This window comes from Pan troglodytes, chromosome 21, assembly GCF_028858775.2.
Source record: "Pan troglodytes isolate AG18354 chromosome 21, NHGRI_mPanTro3-v2.0_pri, whole genome shotgun sequence".
In the NCBI taxonomy this organism is placed as follows: Eukaryota; Metazoa; Chordata; class Mammalia; order Primates; family Hominidae; genus Pan; species Pan troglodytes.
In genome coordinates, this window is record NC_072419.2 from 54,038,491 (window position 1) to 54,053,790 (window position 15,300).

Here is a 15,300-nt window from a genome sequence, read left to right on the forward strand (position 1 = left end):
CAGTGATGATGAGGCTCTGCAGGCTTCAAATGGGGGTGCTGGGCCAGGGCTCCGGGGCCAGGCTTGGAAGGATGCTCATCATGCCTGGCTGGGCAGGAGACCTGGAAACATCTCCCAACCTGCCGGAACTCCGCCTGCGATAACACAGCTTTTCCACCTGGGCCAGAATCAACTGCTGCTAGAGTTTTTTACAGGCAGCTCCCCAGGAAGTTTCTGGCAAGATGGCAGCTTCCAGGGCAGGGGCTCCCGATTTGAGGCAAATGGTACAGCCTGATCTGCTCCGAAAGGAACGACAGGGCTGATCGTTAACCTCTGTGCTCCATCCCATATGCCAGGGTCTCAGAACAAATAAATGAATTTTTAAAAGTCTGGTATAAGTAGAATACCCAAATCTGGGCCTAAATTCATTCATTCATTCCCTTTCTTATTTCAATAAATTTATTTAGAAAGAAAAGTCTATCTTGGAGGAACCAGCACCCATTGCCATAAACCTGGGTCTCTCAACCTTGGCATTACTGCCGCGTGGGCAGGATCATTCTTCGATGGGGGACTGTGCTGTGTATCTCAGGGTGTTCACAGGCCTCTGTCCATGAGATGCAAGTAGCACCTACCCCAGTTGTGACAATCAAAAGTATCTCCAGACACTGCCAAATGTCCCCCTAGGGGGCAAAACTGCCCCTAGGTGAGAACCCCTGCCATACTTAGATGGCAACAGTATAAAGGCAATGACATTGTGGTTACATTCTTGCTTGCCAAGGCCTCTGAGCTTCCCCTTACACTGGGAGTAGGTCTCCTTGAAGACCATAAAGGAGGAGTTCACGCGATTCCCTCCTTGATGACCCAGAGGCTTGGAGGAGAGCAGAAAAGGAAAAGGGGAAAAAGGAAAAGTTAAAGGTTTTTACGTTGGAAATAGCATTTCCAATGTAGTCCAGGCCCCACCCCGTCTCTTATCCTGAATCTAGGCCACTTCACTCACTCAGGTCTCCTGCCCGACCCTCCTCCTGCCATGACCTGCTTATGATGAGATCAACGCCACTTAACGCCCTGTGCGTGGACGGCTAAGATGAAGACTACACCTTGATCCAGTCAATGGGACCTGGTTGGTGGAGGCCAGCGGTCTGGCACAAGACTTGGCATTGCAAGAAGTCTGGATGTTGTCTGGTGACCTTTGGAGAGAGATATCTGTCTGCAGTGGCCTTTGTCTAAAGCAGGGACAAATATGCAAATGCGTCCAAGGGTCGGGCAGGAGACCTGAGTGAGTGAAGTGGCCTAGATTTAGGATAAGAGATGGGGTGGCACCTGGACTATACCGGAAACGCCATTTCCAAAGTAAAAACTTTCAACCTATTTTAAGCACTGAGCGGGCTCCATAAAGCCCCGCTGGAGCTTGGCCTGGGAGCTATGTGCAACTCTTCCAAGCTATCCAATCTTTCCTGAGCACCTACTATGTGCCACATGCTAAGAAACAGCAGTGGCCAGAAGGCAGGCCAGGCCTCTGTCCTCATGGAGCTGTGATACCTTGGTGGAGGAGAAAATGAATGAATGAAGATTGTCTTAAGAGCTTTGGAGGAAGTTGTCAGGTGATAGGATGGACAGTAAATTGGGAAAGGCCTCTCTGGCATGAGGAGGTGGCATAACGAAGTGGCATCTGAGCTGAGAGCAGAGGCGGGCGAGAAGCCAGTTGTGGGCAAAATGCTTTCTATGAACGGAGGAAGTAAGTGCAAAGGCCCTGGGGTGGGAATGTGCACAATGAAACCAACATGGTGCAGCCGAGCACAGCAGTGTGGCCCATGGGAGGCTGGACACCCCTTTGCCCCAGCCCATGCCTTCTGGGCAGGCCACACCCGCTGTCCTTTCTGGCTGTTTAGAGGAAGTAGAAATCAGATACAGAAATTCCCACCTCTGTTCTTTGTTCCTTTGTCTCAGCTGTGGACAAAAGCTTCCCTGGCAGGGAGTTACAAAGTTATTTCTGCAAAAGGCCTTTGGCCAAAAGCAATAAAGTCCGACTTGAACAGAGTCATTATTCACGCCTAATTGTGGGCTGGTTCTCAGTGTAGACTGCCACAGTGAGGACTGACAATTCCACCTTTTTAACCCCCTCCCCCTTTTCAGCCCCACATTTTCTTAGCCCTGCTTACCCCCACAGAACATGTATTTATGTTTCCAGAGATTGTCGTTTCCTTCCAGAAGAATATAAAAGGAATAAAAGGTATTTTGACGGCTTGGTATTAATAATCCAATTACTTCTTTCCTTTTCACCCAATCCACAGGCGAGCGTGCCGTCCTCAGCCAGCTTGCCCCTGCTATTAGCAGATGAGCTGTTCATTAGTTCACCTTGGAAACAGCCCGACACTTACAATTATTTTAGAAGCTGGGGGAAGGAGTCAGAATCAACTTTTACCAAATCACCTGCTACATTTGGAGATGCGAGTGGAGTGCCTTTGGAACGACAGGTCGGCTTCCCAACGTGGCTTGCTGTGCAATCTAATTAGCAGCCGGAAATAGACCGGCAAGTGGGAGGAAAGCCCGGGTCAGAGGCTCTGCGAGCTGAGATGAGTCTGGATCAGTTTTTCCTACTAGCAGCCTCCCCTGCCGTGGGGACTCACTGGGTGTCACCAGGTGTTGGGGTGGAAGGCAGTCTCACTGGTGAGGCGGGGTCTGGGAGGAGGGAGTGCAGGCATTGAGCCCAGGTCCCTCATTACCGCGCATGCTCTCCTTTCAGGAGCCAGAAGCAAACTGCCCCTATCTTCTGGAGGGGGATATTGAGGCATGGCAGGGGTTCTAGGAGTTGACTTTGCCCCATAAAGTGGAGAGAAGCTTCCAGACCCCCAGCAGCACCTGAGCTATGGGGCCCTGGAGCTGGAGAAGCTGCCACACAGGTTTGGGCATTCTACTTATACTGGACTTTCAAAGTCCATTCACTCGTTTTAAAATGTTCATTGCTCTGCCAGGGGTGGAGTCACCTATGCAGGGGCGGTGCAGAGATTTCTAACAATTTTTGTCCATCTGGTCCCCTTCTTTTGACAGCACCCCAGCTTCCTTTTGAGGACTCCCTCCCCTCTGCCAAGATGCCCCCATCCTCTCTGCCAAGGGGTGATCATGTGACCAAGGTCAATCAGACTTTCTCACCATGTCCCCAACTGTCAAATAAAGTGTCAAGGGCAGAAAGAAAAAGCAGGGGTGCATTTGTCGCATTGGGATGGAAACTCTCCTTCAGGAGGCTGCTAGTAACTCCTGCGCCAAGGTCCCCAGAATTTCCTCAGTTCCTGACCTGTCCTTTCCTAAGCCCCCCAGTAAATCCTGTTCCAGCTTGAGGTAGTAAGTGTTGGGCTCTGCTACTTGCAGTCTGTGATGAATGGGTACTTTGGTGGACTCCAAAAAGCCACACTGCCTGGTATTCAAACCCTTGTGTGGGCCCCACCTCATGAAACCGGGCTGGCTTTGTGACCTGTTTTGACCAAGAGAAGGTGGCAGAAGTGATGCTGTGCCGGTTTTGCGGTTAAGCCTTAAGAGACCGTGGCAGCTTTCATTTTTGCACTCTTAGAAGTCGGGCTACCCTGAACCTGCCATACTGCGAGGAAGCCCAAGTAGCCATAGGGCAGAGCCCACATGGAGAATAACTGAGCTCCCATCTGGTCACCAGCAAGAGCTGCCAGCCATTTGAATGGGGTTGTTTTAGACCTGCCAGCTGATATCACATGAAGCTGAAGAACCACCTGGTCAAACCACAGAATGGTCCAAAATAAAATGTTGTTACCTTAAACCACTGAGTTTGGAGTGGTTTGTTATACAGCAGAAACACAACCCAAGAATCCTCAGTGACACTGATCAGAGCCCATTCCCCCAACAGAAATGTCACAAATGACTATGAGGTTAAGACTTTCAGCCTCTTCGGCTAATGAACACTTGGAGGAGAACATCATTCATTCATTCCTTTAATCATTCATTCAAACAGCCAGTAAGCCTAGCACAGATGGTACAAAGATGAACAAGCTTCAGGACCTCCTGTTCTAGTGAGGGCATCACACACAGTGCCTCAGTTTCCTTACTGATAAAGTGAAGATGATATTAGTCCCTGCTTCAAAGGCTTGCTGTGATGATGAAATGCTGGGCAAAAAGTAATCAATAGATATTAGACATTATTATTACTACACACTTGCAATGCACAATGTAAGTGTCCAGGGACACTTGCAATGTCCCTGGAAGTGTAGCCATTGGGTACAAAGTGTCACAACGGGAGACAAACTCAAATGCCTACGTGGGCCAGGCAGATAATGTAAACGGGTGAAGTGGACGCATAAGAAAACTCCACACCCCACTTCCTCTCCAGCTCTCATCTGGCCACTTTTGGTAGAGATGGAACAGAGAAATATTGCTCCACAATGAGAAAAACAGAAGGGAAAGTGCAATGAAAAGCCAAATGAATTGGTTCACAATCTCAGGCTATAGGGGATGGTGGGGACCACATCTCCCCATTTTTCAGGAGAAGCTGAAAATCCAGATTTTTAAAATGTGAAATCTCGTAGTTGTTACAAATCTGACAGCTTTTTAGAAGGTTCAAACAAAACATTTCTGCGAGCTGAACAGAGCCCCTGGTTAGGTGGCCTGTGATGTCCTATTCTACCAGCATGGCAGAGCAAGGAGAGACTTCGTTGTGTCTCTTTCCTCCTTTGTAAAACGGGGTTGGAAGATCCCCACATCGCTGAGTTATTCCACATTCACAGGAGCGAGCACTTAAACCACCACTAGGCTGTACAAAGTGCTCGGTAAATGTGAGCTTTCAGGAGGGTAGGTTGGGGAGTGGAGGTTAAAGAGGCTGCTCTCCTGGGCTGTGACCGCTGTTCTTTCAGGAAGGGACAATTTAGGGAAGGGAGTTGTCTTTTCAAGGGCACATGCAGAAATATTTAACCCAAGAGCCCTCATTAGAATGTCACACCACTGACCTGGAAGACTAGCTTGGCCCCAGAGTCATCAGAAGTGGAGGGTTCCACCAGCCCTTCTGCAAGGCTGTGAGGTCCCTGCCGTGGCATAAAGGGGACGATCCTTCCTCTGCAAGCAATGCTAGCACAAAACCCCAGCTCTGGCACTGGGGAGCAAGTGAGTGTGTATGAAACCAATCCTCCCAGCCACCCGCTTAGCTTTTTGCAAATGACTAACAGGTTTTGACATCCTTGCCCTGAGCAGTCACCTTCGAGCAAACACGCGAGCCAGATCTGCCTGTAGCTCTCCAAGCCTCTTTCTTTTCTTGCTTCCTTCATTCAAAAAAATATTTACTGAGTATCCAAAGAGTGCCACCCTGGTTCTCAGTGCTGGGGATACAGCGATGAACAAGACAGACAATGTCCCTACAAGCACAGAGCTTGCTTTTTAGTGAGGGGAGAGAAGACAAAGGACAAATAAGCAAACCAGGCTAATTCCAGAGAGTGATAAGTGTTATAAAACATAAAACAGGTTGTCCTTCCAGCATTCTAGGGAGGTGACATTTCAGCTGAGATCCGAAGGATAGGAAGGAGCCAGGTCCTTTCCCAGTGTTTGATTTAGAGGGAGTGCAAAACCCAACTCCGGACCAATGAAACAGAAAGCAAAGTCTGCTAGGGTGGGAGTGTTCTGGCAAGGATTTTACTCTCTGATTAAAAGAGAGACAGCAAAGAGTCCTGTCCTATAGTCCCACTTTGTAGGGTGATGCGACGTCTGGAGCTGTGGCAGCCATATTGAGACTATGAGGCAACAAGGCCAAAGACATGATGAGGACAGAAGAAGAGGCTTGAAAGATCCTGGGACCTTGGATGACACTGTTGTACTGAAAAACCAGCCCCTGGACTCCCCTGCTTTGGACTTGGTGTTATGTGAGAATTAAATGTTTCTATTGCATAAGCCACTGTCAGTCAGAAATGTGATTCCTCATAATGAAACCATTTCAATTCACATTCAAATGATCAGGACTCTAAGCTACTAAGAATTATAGTAGGCTTTCCTGGTCTCTGAAATATCCAGATAAGTGGCCTGCAATCAGAAGTCTATGGATAGTATCTGTCTCGAGAGCAGACCAGAAATGTGGCTTTCAGATGGTCTGATTTTCACCAAGCAGGAACATCTCCAAGGCTTCTGTGAGCTAACAGTTTTTTCAATCTCTTTTCAAAAAGTTCCAGGCCAGGCAGGGTGGCTCACGCCTGTAATCCCAGCACTTTTGGAGGGTCACTTGAGCCCAGGAGTTTGAGACCAGCTTGGGCAACATAGCAAGATCTCATCTCTACCACACACACACAAAAAAAAAAAAAAAAAAAAAAAATTAGCTGGGTGTGGTGGCCTGTGCCTGTAGTCCCACCTACTTGGGAGGCTGAGGTGGGAGAATCGCTTGAGCTTGGGAGGTTGAGGTGGTAGTGAACTGAGACTGTGCCACTGCACTCCAGCCTGGATGACAGTGCAAGACCCTGTCTCAAAAACAAAAAAGCTCTTCTTCTCTGGCTACTGGGGTGGGTCAAGTCACCCGCTGGGGTCCTGACCATGAGCCAATAAGAAAAGCTATTGGCCACATTCTTCCCCTAACACATCTGGCTTCCACATGGCCAAACACATCTTTGGTACTATTTGTGGTCCCTGGGGATGGCCCTGTCCACCAACTTACACACACAAGACCTGGCCATAACAACTCTGAGTTTGGGATAGAATTTATCTAAGATTCAAGCTGGGCCCAGGTGTGCAGAGCAGTGGGCCAGGCCTTCTGTAAGATGACGCTCCATGGCAGAGGCCAGGGCCACGGGGCAACGTGTGCTTTGGAATCACATTAAGAGAATGTGGGGAATTCAAAACATTCTGGTTACAGAGAATTCCAAGAAGCCCTAGTCTGGGCTGGAGGAGAAGCTCTGAAGGCCATGCCAACAGCTGTTCCACCCAGAAGGCATCGTGCTGCCCACAAGGCCCGAGATCCCACATGACCTTAAGCAATTTCCCAAGGGCATCTGTGGCAGAGCAATTTAGCTCTGTCTGTTAATCACTGAGAAACCAGGCGATGGAGAAGGGGAGGCTCAGCCCGAGCCTTCAGGAACTTCTTGGAAACGTCAGAGAGGTGAGCATGTGGGATATGCTAAAAATATTCATCAAATAGATTCATGACAGGCACTAGGGGGAGGCTGGGGGGAGAAAACCACACTAGAAAACAAAACACATTCTCTCTGGATGATTGTGTCCAGTCCCACAGCTTAAAATAACATCAATATGCCGATAACTCCCAAACTTAGGTTGCCAGCCCCGACCGGCTGCAGACATCCACATTCACCACCCACTGAGCTTTCAGACATCCAGGTGGGGTTCATCTCAAACCCAACATTTCCACATCGGAATTCCAGATCACTCCTCCTCCCCAAAACCTTCTCTCCTATCTTCCCTATTTAGCAATCACCATGCACCAGGCTGCCTAGTCACCTTTGACTCCTTGGCAGGATACATCATGAATATTTGGGCTGAATCATTTTTTCACTGTGGGGTCATCCCGTACATTGCAGGTTAAGCAGCATCCCTGGCCTCTACCCTCTAGATGCCAGTAGCAACCCTTCCCCAGTTGGGACAACCTATACTGTCTCCGGATAGTGTTAAAATGTTTCCTGGGTGTCAAAATCACCCTCGGTTGAGAATCAAAGCCCTTTCCCTCACTCTGTAATCCAATCCACTAGGAAGTCCTGTGGGCCCTACCTCCAAAATACATCTCCAATCCCCATTTCACTCCATCTCCATTGATACCACCACGGTCCAAGCCACTCTCGGGCCCTCTCTGTTGCCTAACAGTCCCGGTGATCCCACTTCCATCTGCACAGCACGCCTCTCACAGGAGCCAGCAGGATCTTCTCGAAACACAAATCATATCATTCTCTGACTTAAAACCCTCCAGTGGTTCTCCATTTTATTTTTTTATTTATTTCTTTTTGAGATGGAGTCTTGCTCTGTCACTCAGGCTAGAGTGCAATGGCACAATCTCAGCTCACTGCAACCTCCACCTCCTGGGTTCAAACGATTCTCCTGCTGCAGCCTCCCGAGTAACTGGGATTACAGGTGCGCGCCACCATGCCTGGCTAATTTTTGTATTTTTAGTAGAGATGGGGTTTCACCACGTTGGCCAGGCTAGTCTTGAACTCCTGACCTCAGGTGATCCACCCGCCTTGGCCTCCCAAAGTGTTGCGATTACAGGCATAAGCCACCGCGTCCAGACAGTTATCCATTTTATTTAAAATAAAGTCTAAAATTTCTTAGCATGGCCTGTATTTCTCATCTCTGACGTGCCCTCCCCCACTTACTCCTGACCCTCTTCCCTAGTTGACTTCTTTTTTTTTTTTTTTTTTCTTTTTTGAGACAGAGTCTGACTCTGTTGCCCAGGCTGGAATGCAGAAGTGTGATCCCGGCTCACAGCAACCTCTGCCTCCCGGGTTCAAGTGATTCTCCTGTCTCAGCCTCCCAAATAGCTGGGACTACAGGCACGTGCAACCATGCCTGGCTAATTTTTGTATTTTTAGCAGAGATGAGGTTTCACCGTGTTGGTCAGGCTGGTCTTGAACTCCTGACCTCCAGTGATCTAACTGCCTCAGCCTCCCAAAGCACTGAGATTTCAGGCGTGAGCCACCGCGCCTGGCCTACCTCACTTGACTTCTATTTGTGTTTGGAGCAGGTGTCTTGGACAGGCCCCTCCCACCGCCTCTGGGCCTTTGCACTAGCTGTTCCTTCTACCTGGCATGCTCTTCCCCCAGATCTTTCCAAGGTGGACTCCTTCCTAAAATCTAGGTCACAGTTCAAAGGTCACATCCTCACAGAGGCCTCCCTGACAGCCTGCCTAAAGTTGCCTCCCACCCCATCACATCATGCAGTCATTTTTCTTTTAAATTTTTTTTTGAGACTGAGTCTCACTTTGTTGCCCAGGCTGGAGTGCAGTAGTGCGATCTCAGCTCACTGCAACCTCCGACTCCTGGGTTCAAGCGATTCTGGTGCCTCAGCCTCCTGTGTAGCTGGAATTACAGGCAAGCACCATCACACCTGGCTAATTTTTGTATTTTTAGTAGAGACAGGGTTTTGCCATGTTGGCCAGGCTGGTCTCAAACTCCTGACCTCAAGGGATCCTCCCACCTCGGCCTCTCAAAGTGCTGGGATTATAGGCATGAGCCAGCACGCCAGGCCTAGAGCATTTTCCCCGCCTTCTGACAGCCCCTGCATTAGGCAGGAAGACAAAGAGGCCCACGCTCCAGAGCTGTCTTCGCCAAACCCTCCTGCTGATATAGAATATACACATGACATACTGGTCATGCCCCCCAGCATCCAGGACCCTCCCTAGAAGTTTGATTCAACAGGATCTGGTCTTTGCCTTTTTAAACAAATACTGCCAGATGATTCTCATGGTGGGAGGTTAGACAAACACTGCCCCTGGCCCCCCGAAAGCACAGGATCAAGGCCAGGCCCCATCCTTCAGACAGTAAGGCAGAAAAGTCAGGCCTTTGATGCCTCCTGGCTCTGGTGGAAGGGAGAGGCATTGCCCAGGCAGTGTGTTTCCCCAGTCTCCACCTTGGCCAAAATGAAGATGGGTCCATCTGGCCAGCATTGCTCACATTAGTGGCCCATCATCGCAGGCACTGGCCATCTGCCTCTCCAGCAACCGGGCTTCCCTTTCACTGGGGACTCCCCGTGCTGTTTTCTTCCAGGCTTTGGGGTCTCAGCAGTCAGCCTCCATCCAGCTCCAGGGAGAGGCCTGTGAGCCTGGCTTAAGCCAATTGTTGGCAACTCATTTCCTTAGCCAGTGACTGGTTTGGACAAAAAACAGTCCAATCAGAGGGAACCATGGGGCTCGGGCGTGCATTGCCAGATCAGAGGCTTGTTCTTTCCTTTTGGGCTTAAACCAGAGGGGATGAGACCCCTCTGCTCCATGACATCTGTCCTGACACCTAAGTTATGGTAACAGTCAATGCCTACTGAAGGCTCACCTGGGTCAGACGCCCTGCTAAGCACTTGACATTGATCATCTCATTTCATGCGTACCACAAGCAGGAGACAGGTGCTATGATCATCATCATTTGTTGGATGTGAACATCAAGGCACAGAAAGGTTAAGTAGCATGCCCCAGATCCCACTGCTGGGCAGGGAGCCAGGCAGTCTGGCTCTCCTAGCCACGGTGCCCACAGCTGCCAGGGACTGCCTGCCCCAGAGCTGGAGAGAGACATCAGCCTCATGGAAGGCAGAGGAGCGGTGGATAGGAATGGATTCTCATTACAAAATCTGAGCTGTGGGTCCAGCTGTGTCTGAAGCTAGAGTTAGTCACCTGAAGACTTTTGGTTATGAAAACCAGTAAGTCCACTTCTTTTCTCCTTAAGCTGGCTTGAGTTTTTTTCTTCTCTTTTTCTGTTGCTTGCAAGAGAAAGGAACCTGATTACTTTACAGTTCTTCTAAGCAAGTACCCCTAACTGATACTCCATTTGCAACTTGCACACAGCAGCTGCTCAGTAAACACCAGCAGATACGGATGGACTGCTCTCCCTTCCGGTCCATTCACTGCTGGCTCTGTACCCTGACACCCAACTGTGGCCAGCCCAGCGCTTCTTCCCCTTTAGGCTCCAAGTGAGGCCTCGTTCCCTAGCAACCACCCCAATTAGGCAACCATGCCATTTATCGGGATGCCAATTAATTATAACGATCTTAATGCTCTCCCAATTAGACAGTGCCTTCAATCCGGCTGGGCCAGGGCTGTCTGTAGATCTCCACCAAGGCCCATTCCAAGGAGGCCCAGAGAAAGCAGGTTTCAGGGAGGGCCCCCTCACCTGCAGGTCAGCATTGAGAGAGGCCCCCATCTTCCACATCCGCCCAGGCCTGACACAGAGCACCCTGGCACCACCCCCAGGGCCAGGCCAGCGAGACTCCATCACCAACCACAGGAAGGTCTCACCTCTAGGAGAGCTTTTGCCCTCTGGCCACTGTGCTCTGAGTGGGCTGAAATCTTCACCTTGGTTCACCTGGCTTTTCCATCAGCTGCATTTGATGTTTCCCTTTGCATTTTGACTGGGGGAGGGGGACAGTGTGTCTGCTCACAAGCAGAAGAAAAAGCACCAGGCAGACACATGTTTTCCTTGGGGCAAAAAACCTCAAATACAAACCCGGACTCTCTGTCGGAACAGTGGGGGTTTATGGAAAGTTAAGGGCCTTTTACTTTGCAAAGTTTGACTGTCTGAAGGTGTTTTCTTCCCCTGCATATGTGTTTCTTCTACATCTGGGACAAAGGCCAAGGTCATGGAGGAGAGTCCAGTGGTTCCAAGTGGACCCCGGAGCTTGAGGGCCTCTTGAATCCCAGCTCTACCTGTGACCAGCTGTAGGCAAGTCACAATTCTCTCTGTGCCTGTTTCCTCATCTTTAATATGGCAACAATGGCAGTACTTACCTCACAGGGTGTTTGTGTGGATTTAATGAGTAAGGTATAAGGGCTTAGATCAATGCCTCAGATCAGGCCCATACAAAACTACTTAAGTGTTACCAATTATCTTAAGTCTGGACTAAACCTTTTAACTACAAGCTGGTCAGAAATGCTGATATTTTTCTGTAGGACAGGGCTTCTGGACTCCTTCTGCAGGACTAAAGTCTAAGATCAGATAATGGCCAAAGCTTGACAGAGTTGGGTGATATTCTGCCTGGTTAACCCAGCTGCCCTCTTGAGGCAGGTCCAAGCAGATAAACTAACCAGTGCCAGAAAAAGTGAGAAGGAAATGTTATCTCCCAAATCAGGTCCAAATCAGGTGTGAAACTGCATATCAACTGGGTTCTTCGGACAGCAGCTGAACTGGGGGAAATGTACGTGCACGCACACACACTGCTATGCTGTCCTCCTCCAAGACCAGACTTTTACAGTCAACTCATCACTCTACTCTCAAGTTTGAAAATTTAACATGTTATTAGGGTTTCAGAAAAAGCCATAAATTCAAATAAAAAACCCAAGAAGTACACACAAAGCCCAAACCCACATTGACCCTCAGCTGCAGCAGTGATGCCAACATCACGGCCTTTATGTACATAAATTTAGCTGGGGAAGGAAGAGGCCTTCATGTACAAAGGTCCAACATGCCATCTGCCCAGCCCACCACCTTCGCCTTTCAAGCTGCTTATTAGAACGCTAAATTACACATCCGACAGGCTGTCTGGATGAGTTTTCTCTTCTCTATGATGTGGGACAGACGAAGCTGGGGAGAACATCTCTTACAGGGAAGGGGCCTTCGTTCTGTCCTCCCTACCCCGTTCCTATACTTAACGATTGGCTCTAATTTAATTAGAACCCTCTGGTGGTTCTGTAATGGGAGGCAGAGGCTGTCAAGAAATCACCTTCACTATTCACTACAAGCTGAAATTTGGAGAGCGCGCAGATCCGGGGGTGTCCTCCAGAGAAAGCCCGTCTCTCCTGCTCCCTGTCTCCCCCTGAGAACCTGCTCCAGCGCAGCCTCCCCTTCTCTGCCCCAAAAGTGGGGGTGGACCCGGTGGGAAACAGGCAGGGGACAGATGGAGGGGCGAGAGGGCGGGAGTCCCAACACGCACAGATGAGCAAATACCCAGATTGAAACGTAAGCTGAATGTAATTACTTGGTTAATTAAATATTGACTTTTAACTCAAAAAGTGATTAAAACAAGCTGCAGGAAGACTGTCCAGAAAGGGGGCAGGGAATGAATCAAAGCTTTCAAGGGGGAGGAGGAGGAGAGGGTCGTCACAGGCAGGTCTGGCTTGCTCTTCCTACTGTGTGCTGGGCCTACTGCGTGCAGGTGGGGGAGTTGCGGACCGAGGCCAGTGTGCAAACTAGGATTGCAGGCTTCCGTTTCCATCTTCCACCCCGAGACGGCATCTCTCTACCCTGCTGCCCTCCCAGTGAACCGGCAGCTTCTGGCGCGCAGGAGCCAGATCCTGTTCAGCCGCGTTTCCCTGGAACAGAACGCGGTGCCCGGCACGAGGGGGTGCTCCAGAAATGCTTGTAGAACGAATGAACGAACTACTATAAGGAATGTTTGTTTGGAAAAGTGCACTCCTAGAATTCACCGCTAGACTTCTGAAACCCCGAGGAGCCGGGGAGGGGAGCATCCCTCCGCCAGACGATGGAAACTCGTTCTGCCCTGGCCTGGGAGGAAGTCTGCATTTTCGATCCTGTTTGTCCTTTCGGTGTCTGCGAGTTTCCAACCACTCTGAAGATCCGGCCCACTGCTTCCCCGAGTCCTGCCCGGACAAGCCCCACGTGGGCTGGCATCTACCGGTCCCTTGGGTCTAAACCCTAAGGGTCAACAAGGCCATGCCCCTGCGGATGGCCGGCCCAGGCGCGCTCCCCCACCCGGGGCCGCCTGGGCTCGGTGTGGCGCGTCCGCGGGTCAGGGGCGCGGCGGGAAGTCCTCGCCCGCCCGCCAGCCAGCGGGGTCAAACAGGTCATCCCTCTGCGGCCGGCCGGCGCCGGAGCCTCCCGCCCGCCCGCCCGGACCCACCTCCGCAAGCAGCGCTGGGGCCGGAGCCGGGCGGTCCGGACCAGCCCCGGCTCACCTGGGCGGCGCTCGCGGCCGGGCTCACGCCGGGGAAGGCTCCGGCCGCCGCGAGCCCTCGCCCGAGCCCGGCGTCCCCCAGCCACCCACCTGCCCCCCCCCGCCCCACTCACCAGCGCGCACGGCCCCGGCAACCTCACCCGGAGCGGGGCGCCGCCGCCGCCTCTGCCGCAGCCCGGCCGGGCCGCGGGGCGCAGGGGACTCCGCGCCGCCGCTGCTGCTGCTGCCGCCGCCGCTGCCGCTGCTGCATCCCCCGGCGAGCGCTGCTGCTCCTCCTCCTGCCTCCTCCCCGCCCCCCAGCGCCGCCGCCACCGCCCCCGGCCCCCGCCCCGCGCGCCGCCCCAGCCAAAGTCCGGCTCCGCACCCCGCCCGGACCGCTCTTAAATCGCCCCAGCCCGGCCGGCCGCGCTGCCCCAGCCAGCCCCTTGGCACGGCGCTACCGCCCCCCGCTCGCCTGCCCGCCGGCCTCCGCGCAGGGGAGGCGGGCGCGCTCCGGGGCGGGGAGCGTCGGGCCGGGAGCCGCGGACGGCTGGGGCCCGGGGCGCGGGGGGCCCAGCCGCGGTGCCCTCCTCGAGCCCTCCGCGCGCTAGCGCTTTTACCTCCGGCCTGGGGGACGCGCGGCCCGCGACCCGGCCCTGCCTGTCCCCGGCGCACGGCCCCGGCCCCGAAGTCCAGCTCCGGACGGGGCAGTGAACGCAGAGCTGGGGTCCCGGCGGCTCTCGGCCTCCCGATGCCTCCGGACTCGGCTGGCCGCGCTCCCGGCGCCGAGCGCGCACCCTCGCCGGGACACACAGACGCACACTCACCCGACACACTCTCGCTCCCGCTCGCCCTCGGCGGAGAGTTGAAACAGATGTGGGATTCGCCCAGGAGCTGGAAACGAGGGAGGGAAGCGAGCCAGAGCCTTGTGTGCACGTGTGTGTGCGTAACACACAAACCAGGGGGCATCGCTAATAAATCAAATATCGTGATAAATTCAGGAGGGCCATCGATCAGGTCCACTTGGCTGGAAACGACGTGAATCTGCCTCTTTTCCGCATTCTTCTTCTCCTCTCTCGGAGCTGGAGGGAGCCAAATGTTCCGCGGGGAGTGCGACAGCCCCGGCCGGGCGCTCCCCTCGTAATGACACGTTAATAAATGTTTTCTTTTATCTGCTTTCACAGGACTCGCCCCGGTCTGCAAACACTCGACTGCCTTTGCCGAAAGCCTCGCGCTCGCCTCCAGCCACACACATTTGCCATTGGAGAGGCCGGCGCCGGCCGCGACCCGCAGCTCAATCGCAGGGCAAACCGAGCTGCCTGTGCGCGCCCGAGAACTCCCCGAGAAATTAACTTGGGCTCAAGTGAAAATAGCAGCTGTTGTCCAGAAATGGCCCGGGAGTAGCATAGAAAGGAGAAACCGGCTTCCTCCGAAAGGGGAGGAATTCGACTCAAGGGGGTGCTGTCTACCGTGGTTTCTGCTGTCCCTCGCGCCACAGAAGAGGCCGGAGGGGGACCGGCCTGACGCGGGTGGGCAAAGAGCGGGCAGAGAACTCACCAGCAGCTGCAGAAAACACAGCCGAGTTGCTAGCTAAGGGGAAACAGACGCCGCTGTGGGAAAGCACTTGTAAACAGCAGTAACTTATTAAATCTTGTGACAATCTCACACAGTAAGTTACTATGCCCGTTTTACCATGGAAACCAAGAGAGGTTTAGTAACTGTCCGAAGATCACACAATTATAAGTGGTGGATCCTGTGAAGCCAAGAAGCCTTAGCTCCCGGCTTATGCTCTTAAAT

General features: G+C 52.3%; 1 protein-coding gene across 8 annotated transcripts in view; it reads right to left on the reverse strand.

Moving 5' to 3' along the window:
• SULF2 (sulfatase 2) overlaps nt 1-14,910 on the reverse strand; it is a 129,793-nt gene extending 114,883 nt beyond the window's left edge. For 2 of the 8 annotated variants that reach the window (XR_010154266.1, XM_063803087.1), the window contains exon 1: nt 13,638-13,772. The gene's annotated coding sequence lies outside the window, so the exon portion shown is untranslated. Of the gene's footprint in view, nt 1-13,637; nt 13,799-14,123 lie in introns of those variants that run through there. The other 6 variants (XM_054675020.2, XM_016938080.4, XM_016938079.4 and 3 more) reach the window with 5 other exon arrangements.
• Between the last annotated feature and the right edge of the window lie 390 nt (nt 14,911-15,300).